Source organism: Chelonia mydas, chromosome 28, assembly GCF_015237465.2.
Source record: "Chelonia mydas isolate rCheMyd1 chromosome 28, rCheMyd1.pri.v2, whole genome shotgun sequence".
Taxonomy (NCBI): domain Eukaryota; kingdom Metazoa; phylum Chordata; order Testudines; family Cheloniidae; genus Chelonia; species Chelonia mydas.
Window position 1 is genome coordinate 3,791,442 of NC_051268.2, and position 24,358 is coordinate 3,815,799.

At 49.2% G+C, this 24,358-nt stretch overlaps 2 protein-coding genes and 2 non-coding genes across 7 annotated transcripts in view; 2 read left to right on the forward strand and 2 right to left on the reverse strand.

The window, feature by feature from the left end:
* LOC102943236 (zinc finger protein 883) overlaps positions 1-24,358 on the forward strand; it is a 2,438,435-nt gene that overhangs the window by 361,990 nt on the left and 2,052,087 nt on the right. The window lies entirely within an intron of this gene.
* Positions 1-24,358, reverse strand: part of LOC114020163 (zinc finger protein 501) — a 1,907,800-nt gene that overhangs the window by 327,991 nt on the left and 1,555,451 nt on the right. The window lies entirely within an intron of this gene.
* TRNAS-GCU lies at positions 4,044-4,125 on the forward strand. Its single transcript has one exon. It is a non-coding gene; the product is annotated as a tRNA-Ser (tRNA).
* Positions 11,160-11,232, reverse strand: TRNAV-AAC. Its single transcript has one exon. It is a non-coding gene; the product is annotated as a tRNA-Val (tRNA).

The following is a 24,358-nucleotide window of genomic DNA, read 5'->3' on the forward strand; positions in this document are numbered from 1 at the left end:
CCACTGACATAGCTTCTCCCACTGACCTAGCTCCCACTTCCTGCGGAAGTGAATTAACTACACTGACAGGAAAACTCTCTCCCATGTTAAGGAAAAGTTAGCACATGTGACTTCATTTTAGTTTGGGGCCCACCATTGTCTAAAAGCAAGCCTCCTCCTTGTCTCCAGCCTGCCTTCACTCCCGGTATCTGTTCTTTGTCTGTCCCTAACTCCCTATCTCCTGGCCTTTGATGTGAGGCCTTCCATCCTGATAATAGAAGTTATTGATGCCTGGCTTTAGGACCATGCTGTGTAATTAACATACTAGTTTAGCATGAGGAAAGCACCAAGCAGGGATAGGTGGTAGAGAAGAAAAGGGTTTGTTTATTGGCTAAGGTTTCCGATGCACGAGGGCAACATGCTTTCCTAAAAAGTATATAACCTTTGTATAATCTGTATTCGGGGTCCCCTCCTGGCTAGCAGGGGGGCACCACGCTCAAGCGTAATAACCTTGGTGTTTTTTGGGAACTCTGCAGTTGTGGACTTTGTTTATGTGCCTCAGCCTAGATTCGAACTGTGCGTGTCCAACCAGGTGTAATTCATAGCATTTGTGCGCATGTCCTATCAGGTGTAATTCATAACACCCATCAGCACAGAACAGTGGTTTTCAAACTGTGGGACAATATCCCAAGGTGGGTCGTGACCCTGTTTTAATGGGGTCACCAGGGCTGGCATTAGACTTGTTGGGGCTTGGGTCTGAAGCCAAAAGTCTGATTACTCACCACCCAGAGCTGAATCCCTTAAGCTTTGCTTTTGCCCTCCCCCGAGCGGGGCAGGGTTTGGGCTTCAGCTTTAGCTTCCCCTGGCCCAGTGTGGATGGGCTTGGTGTTTGGTACCCCTTCCCGGGGTTATGTAATAAGTTTCTTTGGCAGCAGGGGGTTGCAGTGAAATGAAGTTTCAGTAACCCTGGCACAGAGCATCTTCATTACCGAGCTGCAGCAGCGTAGACTCAATGTTTGAAATGTAGACTTGTCCTTGGCCTGAGAGGAAGACTAGACTTGGCTCCCTGGGTGCTCAGGCACTGAAAGTACAGCCATGAAGTCACCACACACCAGCCTTCCCTAGTTGGCAAGAACCAAACCTCCACAGAAAGACCCCCATGGTTTCCTAGGCCAGCTCCCTAAGCACTCAGCCACAACCACTTAATACAGGGGCTTTTCTACACTATGGTTCTGTTCTCATTGAAAGGTCATTTCCAATTGTTTGCTCAGACCAGCTTACCCAGCACACTCACTGCTGTGCAGTTCTGTAAGTGTGGCCATGGCTGAACAGCGAGAATTTCTGCCCATTTCCTTACTGGCTGGAGCATGGTTAGAGTGTGTTTGTGGTTAATGATTTTGCTGTAGACTGTTCACTCCCTGCTTTGACAATTCAGACAGTCCCTTTTCCTGTTGTATCTCCAATAGCAGGGGTGGGTTTTCTTTGGGTCACTGAGATTTTTTGGGGAGTTGGTGGCTCCCTTCTTTCCTCACCCTTGAGTAAACCTAGCTTTTTATTCCATCGTTCACGTTTCATGGAATAACAGCAGCAGTATGAAGAAAGAGGAGAGGGAATATCTCACTGTCAGGGCTGAAGGTGGCCATGTCCCCTCTGTCCGACAGTTGCCATTGCAGGAGAGAAGGTTTCAGTGCAGGTGAATGCCCTTGTTCAGACTAGAGACACAGAAAGGTTTTGCTGTTCATGGATCTGTGCAAAGGAAATTGTGTCTCTGGGTGAAACTGAGGAGGGAAGTGAAATGACCACGTGGTGACGCAATGCCCTACAGCATGACTGGAGCGGACTCACCTGGGATTGACATGACATTTCTTTCTGTCAAGTAGTGAGAAATGTGACATTAATTCAGATGCAGCGTTGAGACTTCTTTAGTTCCTTGTAAAAACTTGAACTTGATTTCCCAGAAGGGAGAGAGGGAAAGTCTGGAGCTGCCTTTAATCCCAGTCTGAAATACAAGGGAGAATTCTGGAATTGAAGGAATGGGAAAAATGGAGAGGAAAGAGAGAGAGAGAAAACACCTCTTTTCTCTTCTCCCCCCTCCCAGCAAGAAATGTTATCAATGGGGAAACTCCTCACCAGGACCAGCCTTAGGGAAAATGGCACCCTGGGCAAAACTTGCACTTTGGCACACCCATTGCCCCAGGCCCCTGTGGGCTCCCCACTCCCCCTTTGCCCCTAGTTCCTGCACTCCCAACCCTTGCACCTCCTTCACCCCTAACCCCTCCCCCCTCCTGTGCCCTAACCCATACACTGTGTCCCCTTTGCCCTTAACTCCCATACTCCCCTCCTGCACCCCCTTCATCCCTAATTGCTGTACCCCTCCTGCACCCATGTGGGGAAACTGACCTGTGTGCATGGGGCAGCTGGCATTGCTGCCTTCTTCTCTCTGGAATGCTGCTCTTCCGGGCACCCCTAGGTGCTGTGGGGGTTGAGGGGGTGGTGAGGAGTGACTTCAGAGCTCCTTGCACCCAGGTCACTTTCCTCCCCTGGGCTGTATAAAGGGAGGGCAGAGAGAAGCAGCTTCTGATGCTTGCCTTTGAGCACAGCCCAGGTGGGGAAAGTGACCAGGATGCATGGAACACTTCATGTTGCTCCTCACGCCCCTGCAACCCTCTATGGGGCCCCGGAGGAACATTGTGGGAGGGGTTGAGCTGGGAAGAAGCAGGGAGAAATCTGGGAGCCCCCCCAGGAAGCAGTTTCTGACACTACACTGGCAGCGTGCACCTTTGCACTGCTGCATGGTGCCCCTTTGATGACCGGGTGCCCTGGGTTCCTGCCCGGGTGGCCGACCCCGAAGGCCAGCACAAACAGCAAAGGACACAGAGATACTGGTTACACACTGAGCAGTGGTAGCCTGGGTGGCATGTAATGCAGGCTCAGGGAAGCTAAGCCTCCCCAAAGCTGTGTTGCCAAGGGGCCAGTGGTGGGTTGCCACATGGGCCAATGGGGCCCATGATTAGGGCCCCTGGCCAAATTAGGCCCCCTGGAAAAGTCTCCCCTATGTCGGCCCCAGGGCTGGAGGTGCTCTCACTCCCTGCTATGGCCGGGGGACTGCAGCTGGGGCACAGAGCTTCTCTGGCCTCAGGGCCACAGGGAGGTTAAGGAGCGAGCAGGGTGGGGCAGTGGGGGAAGGGGTGGAACAGATGACGTAGTTGATGGGGCCATGGGTGGAAGGTGTGAAGAGGGTGGGGCTGCAGGCAGAAGGGAGGGGCAGGGCCACGGTTCCAGTGCTGAGGTCCCTGCACTTGTTCTACCTTTCCCTGGGCTTTGGCATCACTAGTCCCTGCTTACCGAGTTGGGTCAGTGGTCCCCAAAATGTGGGGTAGGCCTCCTAGGGAGGCACAGAGCAATGTTCATGGGGGCACCTCAGGGCCTGAGCCAGCCCCCATGGAGGGCAGGGAGGGAGCACCACTCAGCTCCACTCTGCCCCTGCTCTTCCCCAACTCCACCCTCAGCCTGGGCCCCCGGCTTCTGGTCCAGCCTCGTCCCCCTTACCCCTGTCTGCACCCCTCTTCCCAGGAAACAAGAGCCCCACTCCCAGCCCTGGTTCTCGACTGCAGCTTCTGAGGGGTCGCAGACACGGATAAGAGGGCACAAGTTTGGGGACCACTGGTTTAGGTGAAGTCCTCAATCACTCCTATGCCGTCCAATACAAGGTATTCCTCACCCACCTAGCCCCTCAGTCAGGATGGACTAGATATGTTCTGCTGCCCTTCGCTCGTACAGGAAGGATAAAAACATTTCATTTCACTGAATGCTAAAGTGATTTGTAACCTGATACCAGCCAAAACGGGTCATTCTGGCAAAGCGGCTCCATCATGCTGTGTACCTAGGCAGAGTAGGCGTGTCTATGCAAACGGTCTGTTCCTGAAGTCTTTCCCCCCAGCTCCTCACTAGATGTGAGGGGGGAGCTCATTCAGACCCTGCTTATGCTTAGTATTGAAAAACTCCTTATTGGCCCTATCTCTGCTGGCCTTAGATTTCTCCTCGTGTCCTTTCCTGACAGCTCAGATGAGGTGGCCGAGTGGTTAAGGTGATGGACTGCTAATCCATTGTGCTCTGCACACATGGGTTCGAATCCCATCCTCATCGAAGGCGTTCAGTCTTCTCTCTTCCTTTACAAACAACCATATCCCCCTTTGGTACAATGACAGACCAAACCATGGTGCTTCCTGCAAACAAAAACCTTCTCAGGAACTCAGACCCCCTGCTTGAAATGAAATGTGGTGCTGAAAGAATTGTCTAGCTCTCTATATCTTATCTCAAAAGGTAACATCCTCATAATCTCACCCTGGGACCTCCCTAAATTATTAAAATGCCCCCGTCCACAGCAAGGCCACGACAGTGACCCACAGCTAGAGTGTCCAGGCCAAGCTGTTCTGAAGGAGGCAACTCAAATATTTTCTCTCTGCTTCCCTTGGCAAGGTCTGACTGGGAAAACAAAATCCCCCAAATTGAAAATTTTCTTCTGAAAAACCAATACTAGTCTCTTTGGGGACTTTGATTTGAATGGATTATTATTATTCTCTTCTGCTCTCTGAATTATTTCAGTTCAGTCTTTGTCCTCCTGATGTGTTTCCAGGTGTTGAGTTGTGGGGGAGCGAGGCCAAGTCATGATGTCTCTTCCCCTCTTTCATAGTTTCTTCCAACTTTCTAGAAAGCTCCTTTGCTAGGATGTGAGTCAAGCAGTGTCCATTGTCTCTGTGCTATCTTGGAGAAGTCTGTATTGTACACGGTTCCTGGGATAGACCTTGGGAGTGTGGATACCTTTAATGGGCCAGCAGCGAGCCTGGCTTTTCCATTGTCGCACCTGAAAGGCTGTGGTGGGCATTTCCCAACCTCAGAACATATTTCAATAATGCACACAGAGTAAAACTTCATCACTTCCCAGACAAAGCTAGCACACACCATCCAACCAGGTATTAATGTTCAACAGATCACAACTTTTACAATGATACCTCACAAGACACATGTTCTACAAACCATATCATCATTATATGACAGTGGTGACTATGGGGCTTCCTCCTGACACAATCGTTGCTGTCTACCTGAAGAAATGGCCTCATTTCTATCATTTCTATGATTCTATGATTCCTCCTGACACAATCATAGAATCATAGAATCATAGAATATCAGGGTTGGAAGGGACCCCAGAAGGTCATCTAGTCCAACCCCCTGCTCGAAGCAGGACCAAGTCCCAGTTAAATCATCCCAGCCAGGGCTTTGTCAAGCCTGACCTTAAAAACCTCTAAGGAAGGAGATTCTACCACCTCCCTAGGTAACGCATTCCAGTGTTTCACCACCCTCTTAGTGAAAAAGTTTTTCCTAATATCCAATCTAAACCTCCCCCATTGCAACTTGAGACCATTACTCCTCGTTCTGTCATCTGCTACCATTGAGAACAGTCTAGAGCCATCCTCTTTGGAACCCCCTTTCAGGTAGCTGAAAGCAGCTATCAAATCCCCCCTCATTCTTCTCTTCTGCAGACTAAACAATCCCAGTTCCCTCAGCCTCTCCTCATAAGTCATGTGCTCTAGACCCCTAATCATTTTTGTTGCCCTTTGCTGGACTCTCTCCAATTTATCCACATCCTTCTTGTAGTGTGGGGCCCAAAACTGGACACAATACTCCAGATGAGGCCTCACCAGTGTCAAATAGAGGGGGACGATCACGTCCCTCGATCTGCTCGCTATGCCCCTACTTATACAATCCTTGTCTTCTACCTGAAGAAACGGCCTCATTTCTATCATTTCTATGATTCTATGATTTCAACCTCTCCAGTAACATTACAAAACCAACTGCTTAGCATTGTATGGTAGAAGTTGGAGGGAATTCAAAGATCCTCCAAAGCTGCGCATTCAGGCCACCTAGTTGGGTAAATTCCATGCTCCTTATCCAGAAGAGGCTTGACATGGCTTGAGGGGAGGCAGGCTTAGCTGTTCAATATACAGCTGGAGGGAGAAGGGTGCAGTACATTGACAATGTAGAACGTGAGACTCATAATCGGTGGTTTTGAGTCATAAGTGGGTGCCCTACCTACTCTGGTTGTGTGCTCTGAGAGTCATCTCCTTGCTTTCCATTTAAGGTCAGGGTGGGATATTATAACCAAGTGTTCTGGCAAAACTTTTCCCCTGGCCTGCTCAGTGAACCATTTGCTGAGAAACTTTCCATGTATTTGACTGCATGTCGGTTTCCTATATTGTTGGATGAGGCCCAAGGTGCTGGAAGGGAAATGTCCAGGGAAAACTCAGATATTCCTGTTCTCCGAAAAAAAAGCAGGTATTAGTTAGACACCATTGCTTCTAGTCTTCCTGTGGAATCCAAGGCTAGCTGAAGAATTTCTGTCTATACTAGAAAGAATCATTCCATTGTAAATACAAATGAAATGAAATCTGCAGCTCGAGTCAGTGCCCTTTAAAAATATTTGCTAAGAAAAAAGCCATTCTCTCCCTTCTTGATAAGGACAAGGAGCCCTCTTTTGCTCCCAATTTCAAATGTGGAATGAATGGAGATTTTTGTTGAAAAATTTTCATTGCCCTGTTGGAATTGAACCCACGACTTGGCTGTTAAAACACCAGAGCCCACCACTTAAAGGACCAGGTAATGCCATTACTTTCTGACAACCAGCTTTGGCTTTCTCAGGCTCCTACTTCGCCAGTCGCAGACGCTGGTCCAGTTTCCATTGCCCTGAAGGGACAAGAACAGAGAGTGAAGAATCCCCTGTGCTCAGTGTCACAAACCGAGCCCAAAAAATGGACGGCATGGTGTCGCAATCTCAAATTATGCCTCCATCAGCATCACAGGAGCAAAACAAAGAAATCACCAGAGAAGCAATTTTCCTCTGCTTTCATTGACCCCAGTGCAGTCCTCTCCGCTTCTTCTTCTGCTTATAATCTGGAGGCTCTGTCAGGGGAAAAATCATTGAGCTGAAAGTATTTCTGGGACAGAAACCCAGAAAGGGGAGTTGATGCCACCTGATGGGAGGCTGATTCATTTTCACAGGTCTCATTGTTTTAGCTGCCCCCTAGTGTAGCTCTCATTTTGTCAGCGCTGCGCTCTCAGGAAGCTGACAAAGGGTTGAACCCTGCTTCTTTTGGGCCACTGGGAGCGTGGGGATTGCACACCAGCTGCAAGCCCTTCTGTCCTCTCCTTGTCCTGCTCGGCTACCCCAGACTCTTTCCCACAAATGGTTTCATCAGATGCTGGAGGGACCTAAGGACCTACAGGTTTCCCTCACCCACCTCTTAAGGCAAACTGTGATTCCCTTCTCTGACACTCCTGGGGCCACATATTCTTTGAGAAGCTTCTCCGCAGGAGGTCTGATGTCCTGCAAAAATGTGTCTGTGGCTTGGGGGGAACTACTTGTCTACCTCCTCTCTGGGAGCTGAGAAGCTTTTTTTGACTCTCCCCCACTATGTGAGTCAAAGAGCATCTCCCCATGGTGGGAGAACACTAAATTCCACCCTTCCGTGCTTGTTTCTCTCACCAGCTGGTAAATCAACCCCAGCTCTCTGATGTAGAAACCAGCATCTATCCAGCCTTGTAATAGCCCCTGTTTGCTAGCTGGAGAGTGAAGGAATGAAGACAGAAGGCAAATGTCAGAAAAGGAATCTCAACTCACACTGTGACTGTGCCTTGGAAGAAGTGCTACAGACAGCCTGGCTAGCTCAGTTGGTCGAACAGGGTCATGGGTTTGAGCCTGAGATGTTGGGTGCTTGATCTTACTACCTTAAGTGTGCTTTTTTGTTTATATGGTGAGCCCAAAATGAAATGCACTTTCTTGCCTCTCAACAATCTTATGCAGGAAATGTCTCTTCCTCTTAGCTTAGATAGCACAGGAAGAGAGAACAAACTGACATTTCCACATATTCAAGGGACACCATCATAGGACCTAACCACATCAGCCACACCATCAGGGGCTTGTTCACTTGCACATCTACCAACATGATCATAGAATATCAGGGTTGGAAGGGACCTCAGGGAGGTCATCTAGTCCAACCCCCTGCTCAAAGCAGGACCAATCCCCAATTTTGGCCCCAGATCCCTAAATGGCCCCCTCAAGAATTCAACTCACAACCCTGGGTTTAGCAGGCCAATGCTCAAACCCTGACTTATCCCTCCCCCTGAGAGATACCATCATGTGCCAGCAATACCCCTCTGCCATGTACATTGGACAAACCAGACAGTCTCTATGCAAAAGAGTAAATGGACACAAAGCAGACATCAAAAATTGTAACATTAAAAAACCAGTAGGAGAGCACTTCAGTCTCCCTGGACACTCAAGAACAGACTTAAAAGTCACCATTTTTTAACAAAAAAACCTTCAGAAACAGAGTTCAATGAGAAACTGCAGAACTGGAATTAATTTGCAAACTTTACACCATCAAGTTAGGCCTGAATAAAGACTGGGAGAGGCCAAGTAACTACAAAAAATAATTTTCCCTCTGTTGATACTCACACCTCCTTGTCAACTGTTGGAAATGGGCCACATCTACCCTAATTGAATTGGACTCGTTAGCATTGACCCCCCCCCCGCACACACACACACTCTGTAAGGTAACTCCCATCTTTTCATGTGCTGTGTATTTATACCTGCCTACTGTATTTTCCATTCCATGCATCTGATGAAGTGGGTTATAGCCCACAAAATTTTATGCCCAAATACATTTGCTAGTCTTTAAGGTGCCACAAGGACTCCTTGTTGTTTTTAAAAATATTAAGGGCGCAGTAAGGAAATTAGTATCTCAGAGCTTGTGGTAACATCATTTGAAGAAGAACAAGAGGTTGATGTGAAAAAGGGCTAAGGACATAATGTTATTTCAAAACGGAAAAGTGGTGTTGTGTGTGTTGAAAGGCTGGCTTAGAAATTTCCAATTGTCATTTTCTGATCCATCCCACCCTTCAGCAGCTAGACTTCAGGAATGGAAGAGGCTACTGATCCTTCTCTCCAGCTGGTTAATTCTGAAGACTAGTCTATGGAGCTGGGTGAATAGTTTTTGGATGAATATTTTATTTACTGAAATATTTTGGTGGACCAAAAATGATTTTTTAAAATTTTGTTTCAACAAGAAAACTGAAAAAAATTAATCTTGGGTCAACCTGGATGATTATTAATTATTATTATTATTATATAGGTTAGGCTAGCTAGCAAGCCAGGAAATAAATGATTTGCACAGCTCTACTTGTATGAAAGGTTCACAATCGGAACATGCCTATGCTGTGTTCTGAGGCCGTTTGAGTTTCACGTAGTATCCAAAACCCATCTGAGCATGATGAAGTACCAGCTTAGGGAACAACAAGTGAAGATATGTGTTGAAAAGCTTCATTTCCTGGCTGGAAATCAAACTCAGGTCTCGGTGGTGAAAGCACTGAAATTTAACCACTAGATTAGACCACCAGGGAGGGTGTTTTTTTATCACCTGTACTAGGCTTTCGCCGACTGCTCTGATTAATTTTGGAACCTGGTCCGTTCTTAATTTCCCTGAGGGGACAAGAACAGAGGGTGAAGGATCCACTGTGCTCAGGGTCACAAACTGAGCCTAACCAAAGGCATTGACACAAATTCAAATGATGCTTCAGCTTCCTCCACCAGGATCACAGGAGCAACACAAACAAACCCCAAGAAGTACAATCCTTGTCTCTTTCATTTAGGCCCATCGCAACCCTCTCTGCTTCTTCTTCCTCCTACCTAGAGGCTCTTCTAGGAAAACACATGGAGCGAAACCTAACTCTATCCTAGAAGTCCAGGGAGGGGTTTTGATAGGACCTCACACGAGCTGATAGGAGTTAGATTCCGTGTAACAGGGCCCTTAGCTTTGCCTGCTCCCTAGCCTTGCTCTCTCAAGGCTCTTAGGCAGAAAATGTCTCCTCCTGTCTCTGAGCTTTACAGGAACAGAAAGAGAGGACAAATTGACATTTCCATCATCCTCCCAGAGTGAGAGAGAATTTTCTCCTCTTCTCTTCTAGCCTAGCTAAGAGAGGGAAACATAACCCTTCAGGGGCTCACTGTCCCCTTCAGCGATCTGTAGCTTCTCTACTTCTTCCTACATTGGTGCCAGCTCTGCATTGGGCATATAAGTACTTCCGTGCCAGATCCTTCCCAGCCCTCTTTATTGTCACAGAGATTGTTGCAGGCTGCGGATGGAGTCAGTTCTCTTCCTATCGACTGGGTCACACTGTATCCATTCCTTGTATATTTCTGTAACTCCTCGTTACTGCATTTGTGATGATTTATAAAAACCGGCCAGAGAGTAAAACGAGATGGCATTAAAACTTAAAAAAAAAAACAAAAAAAAAACTGTCCTCAATGTATAATATTGGAAATTGTTTTGTTTTCTGTTTCTTTTATATCAATTTAGTGTGCTAAAAAAATCAAGGGAACAGGAAGGAAATTTGTAGCTCAGAGCTTGTGTTAACATGGTTTGAAGATGAGCAAGCTGTTGAGTGTTAAAAAATATTATGGGAAAGATGTTATTTAGAAAGGGGAAAGTGATGTTGTATAGCCAGCAGCTGTGAAGTTATCCTTATAGCGATCCATGTTAATGGCCTGGAGCCAATCCCCCACAGAAACAACGGCTGAGAATTCCGGAGAACTCGGATCCAACAGGCCAGTGTTTGGTCTAGGAACAGAAAATACATGGGCAGATAACAGGTCTTAGCTGGTTTACAGAACAAAGTTTAAGCTCCACAATGATTACGCTGTGACTAGGCTAGCGATTTCCAATTATTATGTTCTGATTCCTCACATCACAGCCCTGCCTAGCCAGGAAAGGAGGGGAAATGCGATCATCAGGAAATAGATTTTTTTGACATGGAAAGGGTACACGAGGCTGTTTGTGGTTAGCTCAAAATAAACAAAAGCGAGGGGGAACACTGCTGGCTGGGAGGTAACTAGGCAGGACAAAGGGCTGGGATTCTTCTATGCTCAGATTTGATATGTAGCTGGCAATCTCCCAAATGATGGTCTCTTCCATCCCTCAACATGCAGACTAACGTTCTCCTTTTGAACTTCAAGTTTCATGAAAGAAAAAAAACAAGGAGGAAGAAAGCATAGAAGCTATGGATGTATTTGAGAAAGGAGTTGGATGGAAAGAAGACAACAGGAGCCATAAGAGAGAAAGCAGCACTCTTTCTGCCTGGTTTTGAACCAGGGACCTTTTGCGCGTTAGGCAAATGTGATAACCACTACACTACAGAAACCAGTTACTGTCACTTTTGGGGCCCTTTTTGAAGCCGCTCTCAGTAGCCACTACATCAGCTGGTGTCCCTTTGAAGAACAGGGAAGCAAACGGCACCAAGAACTTCTGTTTTAACTCAAACAATCATCACAAATGCTGCAAGGGCACCTCCAATTTGCGCATCTCACAATGACACAAAACACAGACAAATCTCACAACCAACAAAGCTCACATCCACTCTACTTTTTCATGGACGTTTCCCTGACAGCTTCCAGTGACAACCATACAAAACACTGAAATGCAGGAAAATAAAGATGAGGGAGGGAAACCTGCAGGTCCTTGGGTCACTACAGTTTCTGATGGAAGTATCTGTGGGAAAGGGTTCGGCTTACTGAGGAGGACAAGGCAGTGAAAGATGGACATGCAGACGCTGTGGAAACACCATGATCCCGTAACCAATGCGCCGGGAAATCAGCACTTTGGCTTCTTCCTGCTTGCACAGAGTTGACCAACGGGGCAGCCAAAGCTGAGAAACTGATACAATGAATCAGGGGGGAAAAGCAGATCTAGTTCTATAAAAGGGCGTAGAGCCTGGGCTTTAAGGTACAGAGTTTTCCAGCAGCATGAAGAAGGATGGGGAGTTGGGGAGGGGGGAATATTGTATTTTTTGTTTGACTTGCAAGTGAAGAATGGAAAGTAAATTTTTATTAGAAAAAGTCCTTCCCCAACGGGGAATTGAGAGTAAGAGCACAAAATTCGAACCACTGGGGACTGCATGCACACAGATTTTTGTCAGCCATACTAGGCTTTCTCCAGCTACTGTGTCTCCATGTGACGAAGCTGATTGAAATGAGCCAATGGAGTGTGATTTAAACAGACATCTCTATACAGAGACCAGAACGCTGACTTGAGATATAGAGTCTTGTGCCTTAGACCACTCAACCGTGCTGACGGCACAGAAAAACCTCTTCGATCAACCCTAGCGAGACCTGGGTTTCATTTATGGCCAGTAAAGAGCTGACTATTACTGTCTAGATGTAGGAGTTAAAGAATTTAAACTAGGAGGAAGGGCCAGTTTTCCCATCACTTCACGCCTTTTACATCCAAACATCATGACTTTCTGAATGAACCGTGCTCATTCAACCAGAAGATGTTGGGGTGGATGTAGGAGTCACTGGGGAAAATTCTCTGGACTCTGTGACGAATGAGGTCAGACCAGATGTACATAGTGATTGAGTCTGGCTGTAAAATCTATGAATCAACACCAAATATGATGTGAAATTAATCCTCAGAAATGGCTGTTCCCCATTCTGATCCCAGCAAAGGGTTATCCAAGGAAGGGGCCTGTTTAGGACAAAGAGAAGAAAGAGGTCTTCCTCTCCCCGGAGGAATTAGGCTCCAGTTTCATCATGTGCTGAGCTGGCTTCTCTTTTCCCACCCACCCAGAGGGTCGCACAATGTATTTCAATGTATTCAAGCTATAGCTTCCTGTAGAGAAGGGGGTCTGAATCCCATTTCTCTCCATAGCACAGACATTTTCTTGAATGTGTTCAAGGAGGCAGCATTTCAGCTCTGAACTGAGTCAGGCTCCAAGGGTGATGAAAAGTGTGGGAGGAAGAAAAATCATAGAAAAATCTAATCTGCGAAGGAAGGAGACAGCTCCTTCTAAAGGAACTCCTTGTGTTCATTCCTGCTATGTAGAGAAGTGGCTGGATACAGCAGATTCCAACCCTTGGTCTCTTCAGGGATAAGGAAAGATCCAGGATGTCCCTTACCTGAAGAAGGGAGATGATTTCTGTGAGGGATGGAGGCCTCATCTAATGGGTTTAATCTGTCACCAGAAGCTGGGAATGGGCAACAGGGGATGGATCACTTGATGAGTCCCTGTTCTCTTCATTCCCTCAGAAGTACCTAGCATTGGCCACTGTCAGGAGACAGGATACTGGTTAGCTGGACCACTGGTCTGACATAGCGTGGCTGTTCTTATGTTCGTTTTCTAGTGATTGCTCATTAAGTGAATGCAGCTCCCTTTCCCTCCTCAGGAAATACCTTTACTGTGCAAAATACCAGAGCTTTGCACAGAAAGGAGGGAAAGGTTTCAGAGTAACAGCCGTGTTAGTCTGTATTCGCAAAAAGAAAAGGAGTACTTGTGGCACCTTAGAGACTAACCAATTTATCTGAGCATAAGCTTTCGTGAGCTACAGCTCACTCCATCGGATGCATACTGTGGAAAGTGTAGAAAATCTTTTTATACACACAAAGCATGAAAGAATACCGCCCCCAACCCCACTCTCCTGCTGGTAATAGCTTATCTAAAGTGACCACTCTCCTTACAATGTGTATGATAATCAAGTTGGGCCATTTCCAGCACAAATCCAGGGTTTAACAAGAACGTCGGGGGGTGAGGGGGTAGGAAAAAACAAGGGGAAATAGGTTACCTTGCATAATGACTTAACCACTCCCAGTCTCTATTCAAGCCTAAGTTCATTGTATCCAATTTGCAAATGAATTCCAATTCAACAGTCTCTCTCTGGAGTCTGGATTTGAAGTTTTTTTTGTTGTAATATCGCAACGTTCATGTCTGTAATCGCGTGACCAGAGAGATTGAAGTGTTCACCGACTGGTTTATGAATGTTATAATTCTTGACATATGATTTGTGTCCATTTATTCTTTTACATAGAGACTCCTTACAATGTGTATGATAATCAAGTTGGGCCATTTCCAGCACAAATCCAGGTTTTCTCTCCCCACAAACCCACTCTCCTGCTGGTAATAGCTTATCTACCTTATGATGTGCATTCAATTCAAAGAGACTGTTGAATTGGAATTCATTTGCAAATTGTATACAATTAACATAGGCTTGAATAGAGACTGGGAGTGGCTAAGTCATTATGCAAGGTAACCTATTTCCCCTTGTTTATTCCTACCCCCCACCCCCCAGGGCGTTCTTGTTAAACCCTGGATTTGTGCTGGAAATGGCCCAACTTGATTATCATACACATTGTAAAGAGATAAGTTATTACCAGCAGGAGAGTGGGTTTGTGTGTGGGGGAGGTTTTCATGCTTTGTGTGTATAAAAAGATCTTCTACACTTTCCACAGTATGCATCCGATGAAGTGAGCTGTAGCTCAGGAAAGCTTATGCTCAAATAAATTGTTTAGTCTCTAAGGTGCCAAAGGAGGGAAAGAAAATGGACACATGATGGCGCTGTAACCTAAGAAATTAAACACAAAAGGCTTGTGTGTACATTGATTCTGAACAGCAAACCAATCTGATTCCAATATCATGAAAAGCCAAAAAGCCATTTCTTTCTATGTCCGGGAACACTAAGAGAAAAGAGTTCCAATAATTCCTGCCCGTTTACTTATGAATTCTTTTATGTTATAAATAAATTTGCAACAAGATTTGTCTGAACGTGAGCTGCATGTTATTAAAAGCTGGTTCCCCAATTCAGTTCCAACTCCTCTGCTAGAAACACCCCCAGGTCCCTGCTCACCCCAGTAGGGGCAAAAAGAGAAACCCCCACTGGGTGCTGCCCTTAACTCCAGGCTGCTGTCCCAGGGTGGGGGTGGGGACTGATTGTTTGCTGCTGGGGAGGGAGGCAGTATAGGCCTCTGGTGCTGAGCTCCTAGCACTTGCCCAGCCCAGGCTGTCCTCTGCGTCAGCGGCTGCTCCCCGCATGCTCTCGAGTCAGACATGCAGGGCCCCCAGGGGGACAGAAGCTGGGACAGGGCAGCAGCCTGGGTTGGGCTGGGAAGATGCTGGGAGTTCTCGTTCCCGGAGAACTGGCCTGGCTCCCTTCTCAACAACAAACAAATCAGTTCCACGTCCCCTCCCAGGAAAAATCAGCCTGGAGCCAAGGGCAGCACTGGACAATTCCCTTTACTTCCCACCGAGGCGTGAGGGAACCCAGGGCGTTTCTAGAAGAACTTTTGGAACTGATGTGGGGAAAAGAGCCTTTAATAATAGGCAGCTCTAATTTAAGCTAACTGGGTTTGTTTGTGTTTTACAATTCACTATAGCCCTAAATAATCCTTCAATCCTAGTGTCACCACCAGCGCCATCCTTACCCATACACAAAGGACGCAGCTGCAAATTTCCTGGCGCCCTGTGCAGCTGGGTGCTGCTCCAGCCCCTGCTCCTCGTCTTCTCCATAGCCCCCGCCCCTGCTCCGCCCAAGCCCCACTCCACTCCACCCCTTCCCCAAATCCCCACCCCTTATCTGCCCCACCCCGCCTCTTCCCAACCCCTGCTCCGTCCCAGGCCCTCCCCCACTCCCCTGAGGACTGTCGGGGTTACCAATCCCCCTTCAAGTCTGGCCTGCAGAGCCTCCTGGCTGAGGCATCTCCCTGTGCTGGGCCCACTGCCCAGGGTCCCCCTCGGTCCCCCCAGCTGCTCACCGCACCCGGCTGCGGACTGCTCCAGCTCCAGCTCCAGCTTCTCTCTGTCTTAGCTCCAGCTCCACTCTGCCTCAGCCCAGCTGCTGCTCTGCCTCCAGCTCCCTGAGCTGCTTCTCTGGCCCCTCTGGCTCCGGTTGCTGCAGCTCTGCTCCCAGGACAGGTGTCACAGAGTCCCCGGGCGATGCTCTGGAACTGCTCCCCATGAAGCCAGGCAGGACACTGGGGCAGTCGCCTTCCTGTGAGTAGCCTGTCTTCAGGACACAAAGCTCACACAGCTTCCACCTTGCAGGGGGGAAGGGCCAGGCCATCAGTTGCCAGAAAATAGGGTGTCGGCCATTGTCTGTGTCCAGACGCCTGCACACACCTGCCCTCTAGGGCTCTGCAATGATCATACACCCTTACCCCACCACCTAGAGACTTAAGAACTGCCTAGGGGAAACTGAGGCACCCCCACAATGTTCAGAGGAAACATTAAGAACAGTCCCACTTCGTCACATCTCTCCCCCCTTCGAGATTGAACGGAGCAGGGTCACTTTAGCCGGTGACCTGGGGAAGTTCGAAGCCACCAACGTTCCCATGGATGCCCCATCATCTCTCCCATTCCTTGGTAGGAGTTACACCAGGCCCTTCCAGTTTCACGCCCTCCCTTAGGTCGGGGGTGGTCGATAGCACTCGCAGGCCGCATGTGGGAAGGTTTATGCTGCCCGCGCCCTTTGGCCACCCCAAAACCCCAGGGGGACAAACTGGGATTGGGTCTTCTCCCCAACAAGCTGGCCAAACACAGCCACTTGCTTATTGGACTGTTTAACTTTCTTAACAGCTTTCACTCCATCTGAGACCTTCTCAAAGCTCTCCACACTGGATCTTTCAACAGGAAAGTCAGTGGATCCATTCACAACAGAAAATTTCTGGCTGTTAGGAACTGAAACTTTCTTGATTAAATCACTTTCACACCCTTCAGCTGCAGTAAACTGCTTGCAAAGACTCCATGAGGATTCCTTTCCCTAGGGCTTTTCTGTGCAACAATTCACCCCTCACCGAAATTCTGCTCTTACCCTCTTCACCTAGGGCTTGCTCTAGAGGAACACTTTCCTGAGCAACAACAGACTCTTTCTGGGTCTCGCTTACATCCAGAATTACCTCTGGCCCATCAGGCGGATTCCTACACCATCCCCTTTCAGGCAAACTTACAGACTTCCTAGATAAAAGGTTAGAAGCATTCTCCTTCCCTTTGCCACACACAAGTTCAGGAATCGTTTCCTTCTTGCTGCAGGTTTCCACACCCTCAGTAGGTAACACGATCAAATCACCTTTCTGCTCTCCTTGTGCCCTGGCTAGGATCTCACCCTGATTAGACAGAGTTGCTACACCCTTTCCAACAACACACTAGCAACAGGCAAAATACAAGCACCAGAATTGCCTGGTCTCTGGGATTTTACATAGACACCAACTGGATGTGACCTAGTTACAGGGCCATTCTCCTGAGCAGACACAAACTTAGGACCCTTCCCTTCCTGGGCTTTAGCTGAATCCAGAACCAACTCTGAGACAACTGTGTGACGATGTGACGCAGCAGGGAGGGGGGAGTGTTGACCTGGGAATGTGCCCTGGGGACGGGAGACCTGAGAGCCTGTTACCTGAGCCAGGAGGGGGAGGGGGAGGTAACACCTCTGCCCAGGAATGTGGACTGAGGCTGCAGCAGGGAACCTGCTGGGTGGGTTTAGTTTCAGGTTGGGGCTGGGTGGAGGAACACAGGGAACCCCAGGGCTGGGGTCTAAGCTCCCTGCTCCCCCAGAAGGACTTCACTGAGGGGTCCTGGGTGTACCCACAAGCTCTGTTTTGGACTGTGTTCCTGTTGTCCAATAAACCTTCTGTTTTACTGGCTGGCTGAGAGTCTCAGTGAATCCCAGGAAGAGGGGTGCAGGGCCTGGACTCCCCCACACTCCGTGACAAACTGCACTACCCTCAACCATCACAGGCTGAAAGGCCCCTTCTGCTCCACAGACAAATAAGAGCCGGACACACTTTCTCCTTTCCCAGACACACAACTTGGGATCTCTTTCCCCTTGTCCCAGCACACAGGGCTGGTCACAGACAACTGCTTGGAGACCAGGGTAGCTCCCTCCATAGGCAAGTCAACACCCCTGACAGACCCAGGCACGTTTCCTTCCCTGCCCCAATTCTCCACCCAGCTAACAGGTAAGGTCCAGGGACACTCATCTTCCACTCTCCTCGCCTTCCCACCCTGCTGACTAGACAAAGCCATCAGCTCACAAGGCTGCCTAGGCTCATCCAGACTTTCCTTACCAAGCACCTTGCGACTCCCAACAGATCCCCGGCCCTGCCTGTGTCTCCCCCCACTCAGCTGGGGTTTCAGCTCCCACTGTGCTCAGCGCTGCCCTTGCTGTCCCAGTGGGGGCAGGCAGCGAGCTCACTGCTTTCCTCACTGCATCAGAGCCAGCGTGAGCCCCCCTGAGCCCCCCTCTCCGGTTTGCAATGGGGCAATAGGGCAAGGAGCATCTCTCTGTCCCACCCAGCCCCAGGGGTCTGGTTACAGACAGGCAGGTATCCTGAGCCTAAAAGCTCCTCCCTGCTGCCAGCCAGGTCATCTGCATTTTCACTGACCATTTCCCTCTCCGCCGATTGGTTCCCTGGATTCAAATTCAAACCCTTGGCAGTTACCGGAGCAGGGCCTGGATTCTGTCCCAAAGAGACACAGTCACCCCACAACAGGGTCTCACAGCCGATATCCCGGAGAACCCCAACGGCCAGCCAGGCCGACCCCTTCTGTGTCCGCACAGGGATCTGGGCCATAGGCAGGGCGAGGGGCTTCGTCCCTGGGACCCTCACCCAGCTCACACAGCCCCTCAGCATCTGAGGCTGCACCACCCGGGGCCTGAAAACAGTTCTCTCTGTCCCAGGATCTCGCCACCCCACGAATGTCTCCCCATTGACCATCACCTTCCGCTCCCACTGGAGGTTCAAGGGTCCTGGCCTCAGGAGACTCCACACAGACATACAGGTTGGGTCAGGAGTGGGAGCCTGTCCACCTCCCCACCCATCTGGCTGACGGAGTCTATGGCCTTGGGACCCAGCAAGGGAGCTAGACACCGGGGCTTTTCCGCAGGGTCCCCCTGGTTCAAATCTCCAGCCTGCTCAAAGGCAGCGAGGTGGGCATCCACATCCCCCCCCCCTTCTTAACCAGGGGCAGCAATTTAGTCTTGAGGTTCCCTGCAGAGCTGGCCACCCGGGGTCTATCCCCACTCACACCTGGGAGGTCCCCTAGGCCTCTCCACTCCCCCACCGCCAGTTCATGCTGCTGCGTCTCCTGCATCTCTTTCTCGGGCTCTCGCTGTCTCTCACAGTCCTCTGGCTCTCTCGGACTCAGCTCCAATCCCGTCCGTCTCCGATCCCCCGATGGGGAACCCGATCGTGAAGACCCCCGTCTAGTCGGGGACAGGAGTCTCGGCGATGCCTGGCTCCCACTCCAGCTGCTCCCAGATCCTGCTATAGCCCAATTTGGGGTCAGGAATCTGCTCTTTAGAACGGTCATCCTCCTCCAGCTGCACAATTAACTGTGCCTTGGTGAACTTTCCAATGCTCAACCCTCTCTTTCTGCACCGGGTTACAATGTCCTTCTGAAGGAGATGGTGATAGGCCGTCACTCCGCTCTTCCCAAGTTGTTGTGGACTCACAGGCCTGTGTGCTCTCAGCTCCCCACGCTTTCCAGGCAGAACCCCTAGTGTGCCAGCCCTTCTCGCGGTCACCACCTCTTTGCCAGGGTTGAGCTGCCGACTCCTCCGGTCCCAGCGCTCGCTGCAATCCCCAGGGGAACCCTGTTACTGTAAAAGTCCTTCTCTCTGCCAGGGCCAAGCCGCAGGCTCCTCCACCTCTGAGACTGCTCACCACAGTCCCCAGGGGGACCCCATTACTGCAGAGTCCTTCTCGCTGGTCACACACTCCCAGGGGTTAACTGCCCCCGAAGCAGCTCCTCTCTGAGCCTTCAGCACGCCTGGTCCACATCAATCCCCCTTCGTTTTACTGCTCCCCAGTCACTTACTGCAGGAAGTGCCATCCATGGGGTGCAGTACATCCCACCCTGCCACCAGTTGTCATGGAGTCCCTGGGCGATGCTCTGGAACTGCTCCCCATGAAGCCAGTCAGGACTCTGGGGCAGTCTCCTTTCTGTGAGCAGCCTGTCTTCAGGACACAAAGCTCACACAGCTTCCACCTTGCAGGGGGGAAGGGCCAGGCCATCAGTTGCCAGGAAACAGGGTGTCGGCCATTGTCTGTGTCCAGACCCCCGCACACACCTGCCCTTTAGGGCTCTGCAATGATCATACACCCTTACCCCATCACCTAGAGACTTAAGAATTGCATAGGGGAAACTGAGGCACCCCCACAATATTCAGAGGAAACATTAAGAACAGTCCCACTTTGTCACAACAGGGTCTCCTCTCTCTGGGCTGTGCCTCTGGCTTTGGGGCTGCAGCTCTGCTCCCAGGACAGGGTCTGCTCTCTCTGGGCTGCTTTTCTGGTCCCTCTGGATCTGGCCCAGCTCTGCTCCCCAGCTAAGCTGGGGCCCCTGCTTTCTCCTTAGCTCAGCCCCACTCTGTCTGACCCAGGCAATTCCAGCTCACATGGAGGATGGGACCTCCCTGGCCTCCTGACTCCCTGATTAGCCTGCCCGCCCTGTCATTCAGGCTCACCTGGAGAATTGGCCTCTCCCCATTGTTCCTGGGCCTGTCAGTCTCAGGGTCCTGATTCCCCATCGATCCTTCCCCTTTGAGTACTGGGAGCTAGCAACTAAAACACACCCACTGAATATTAGTAAGGGGGGAACAGTCCCCTTACAGTAGGGTTGAATCATAGAATCATAGAATATCAGGGTTGGAAGGGACCTCAGGAGGTCATCTAGTCCAACCCCCTGCTGAAAGCAGGACCAATCCCCAACTAAATCATCCCAGCCAGGGCTTTGTCAAGCCTGACCTTAAAAATATCTAAGGAAGGAGATTCCACCACCTCCCTAGCTAATGCATTCCAGTGTTTCACCACCCTCCTAGTGAAAAACTTTTTCCTAATATCCAACCTAAACCTCCCCCACTGCAACTTGAGACCATTACTCCTTGTTCTGTCATCTGCTACCACTGAGAACAGTCTAGATCCATCCTCTTTGGAACCCCTTTTCAGGTAGTTGAAAGCAGCTATCAAATCCTCCCTCATTCTTCTCTTCTGTAGACTAAACAACCCCAGTTCCCTCAGCCTCTCCTCATAAGTCATCTGTTCCAGTCCCCTAATCATTGGGGTTGGATTGGGCTCAAGGGGAAAAGATTTTGTATGACAGTGTGTGGGGATGGGGAAGGTGTGATTCTCTAGGATATAAATGATGGAACACACAGGGGTAGTGTCAGTGAAGCCCCATGTCTGAGTGTTATGACCCTGTGTGGTGCTGCCATTCACCTTCCCCTCCTATGGTCTCATCTTTCATTGAATCCAGCATTTTTCAACCGATCATCATCACAGAGGTGTCCCACATGTCTCAAATACAGTGTCCCTCTCAGAGATGCTGAGGACTGGAATGGATTTCAGCTGATGGACAGGTTTGCTAAGTTTTTATACATTTGCCTAGTAAAATGCTGAGTTTTTCAATTTATTACAAGCATCATTCCTGATCATACTGGAGAGGGGTAAGGAAATCGATTTTCATTCAAACAAGTTTATAAACAGAAGCACTGGGATTTGAAGGAGGAACCCATAGCCAGGCAGGCAAATGTTCAATCACTGAGCTATACACTCAACAAAGAGCGCCTCGGATAGCCCGGACAAGGGATGGGTTTGAACCTGGAGATTTAGTCCACTTTATATATATACAAACACCACGGCTTACAAAATCACCACACCTGCCCTCTGTTACCAGAGGACAGCAACAACTTTCCTTGGAGCACACACTGCTCCCCAGCTCCACGCCCTTCAATCTCTCCTGCCTTGCCCCAATCCCTTAGCGGTACAGGGCACAGGTAACTAGAACCCCTTCATCCCGATAGAATTAATGGCCAAATAATTCCATTTAGACCAGAAACGCAGAGCTCCTTTCTCAGAGCAGATTTACATAGTGATCTAGTCTGGCTGTAAAATATCAACACCAAATATGGTGTTAGATGAATCCTCAGAAACGGCTGTTCCCCATCCAGATCCCAGCAAAGGGTAATCCAAGGAAAGGGGCTGTTCAGGAAGGAAAGAAGAAAGATGTCCTTCTCTCCCTGGAGGAACTGAGCTCTGCGCTTTGGACAGAAAGGCGGGGAAGGAAATGGCCACAGGATGGCAGCAGAAATGAAATGAAACACAAGAAATGAAACACCAAAGGCATCTTCTGTGCACATGGATTATGAACCGTGAGTTAACCTGACTCCCACATCGTGAAAAGTCACAAAGCCGTTTCGTTCTGTGGCCGGGAACACTAGCAGAGAAGAGTTCCAATAATTGTTGCCCATTTACTTTTGATTTTTTTTACATTATAGAGAAAATTGTAACAAAATTAGTCTGAACCTGAGCTGCCTCTCATTAAAAGCTGGCTCCCCAATTCAGTTCCAACTGCTCTGCTAGAAACCCCCCACCAGGTGCCTGCTCACCCCAGGAAGAGAAAAAAAGAGAAACCCCCACTCGGCACTGCCCTTAGCTCCAGGCTCCTGTCCTGGGGTGAGGACGGGGACTGATTGTTTGCTGCTGAGCAGGGAGCCTCTGGTGCTGAGCTCCTAGCACTTGCCCAACCCAGACTGTCTTCTGCATCAGCTGCTGCTCCCCGCATGCTCTCGAGTCAGATGTGCAGGGCCCCCAGGGGAACAGAGGCTGGGACAGGGCAGCAGCCTGGGTTGGGCTGGGAAGATGCTGGGAGTTCTCGTTCCCTGAGAACTGGCCTGGCTCCCTTCTCATAGAATCATAGAATATCAGGGTTGGAAGGGACCTCAGGAGGTCATCTAGTCCAACCCCCTGCTCAAAGCAGGACCAATCCCCAATCAAATCATCCCAGCCAGGGCTTTGTCAAGCCTGACCTTAAAAACTTCCAAGGAAGGAGATTCTACCACCTCCCTAGGTAACGCATTCCAGTGTTTCACCACGCTCTTAGTGAAAAAGTTTTTTCTAATATCCAACATAAACCTCCCCCACTGCAACTTGAGACCATTACTCCTTGTCCTGTCCTCTTCTATCACTGAGAATAGTCTAGAACCATCCTCTCTGGAACCACCTCTCAGGTAGTTGAAAGCAGCTATCAAATCCCCCCTCATTCTTCTCTTCCGCAGACTAAACAATCCCAGTTCCCTCAGCCTCTCCTCATAAGTCATGTGTTCCAGACCCCTAATCATTTTTGTTGCCCTTCGCTGGACTCTCTCCAATTTATCCACGTCCTTCTTGTAGTGTGGGGCCCAAAACTGGACACAGTACTCCAGATGAGGCCTCACCAATGTCGAATAGAGGGGAACGATCACGTCCCTCGATCTGCTGGAAATGCCCCTACAATTACATTCCAAAATGCCATTGGCCTTCTTGGCAACAAGGGCAGACTGCTGACTCATATCCAGCTTCTTGTCCACTGTAACCCCTAGGTCCTTTTCCGCAGAACTGCTGCCTAGCCATTCGGTCCCTAGTCTGTAGCTGTGCATTGGGTTCTTCCGTCCTAAGTGCAGGACCCTGCACTTATCCTTATTGAACCGCATCAGCTTTCTTTTGGCCCAATCCTCCAATTTGTCTAGGTCCCTCTGTATCCTATCCCTGCCCCCCAGCGTATCTACCACTCCTCCCAGTTTAGTATCATCCGCAAATTTGCTGAGAGTGCAATCCACACCATCCTCCAGATCATTTATGAAGATATTAAACAAAACCGGCCCCAGGACCGACCCCTGGGGCACTCCACTTGACACTGGCTGCCAACTAGACATGGAGCCATTGATCACTACCCGTTGAGCCTGACAATCTAGCCAACTTTCTACCCACCTTATAGTGCATTCATCCAGCCCATACTTCTTTAACTTGCTGACAAGAATACTGTGGGAGACCGTGTCAAAAGCTTTGCTAAAGTCAAGAAACAATACATCCACTGCTTTCCCTTCATCCACAGAATCAGTAATCTCATCATAGAAGGCTATTAGGTTAGTCAGGCATGAGTTGCCCTTGGTGAATCCATGCTGACTGTTCCTGATCACTTTCCTCTCCTCTAAGTGCTTCAGTATTGATTCCTTGAGGATCTGCTCCATGATTTTTCCAGGGACTGAGGTGAGGCTGACTGGCCTGTAGTTCCCAGGATCCTCCTTCTTCCCTTTTTTAAAGATTGGCACTACATTAGCCTTTTTCCAGTCATCTGGGACTTCCCCCGTTCGCCACGAGTTTTCAAAGATAATGGCCAATGGCTCTGCAATCACATCCGCCAATTCCTTTAGCACTCTCGGATGCAACTCGTCCGGCCGCATAGATTTGTGCACGTCCAGCTTTTCTAAATAGTCCCTAACCACCTCTTTCTCCACAGAGGGCTGGCCATCTACTCCCCATGTTGTGATGCCCAGAGTCTGGGAGCTGTCCTTGTTAGTGAAGACAGAGGCAAAAAAAGCATTGAGCACATTAGCTTTTTCCACATCCTCTGTCACTAGGTTGCCTCCCTCATTCAGTAAGAGGCCCACACTTTCCTTGGCTTTCTTCTTGTTGCCAACATACCTGAAGAAACCCTTCTTGTTACTCTTGACATCTCTTGCTAGCTG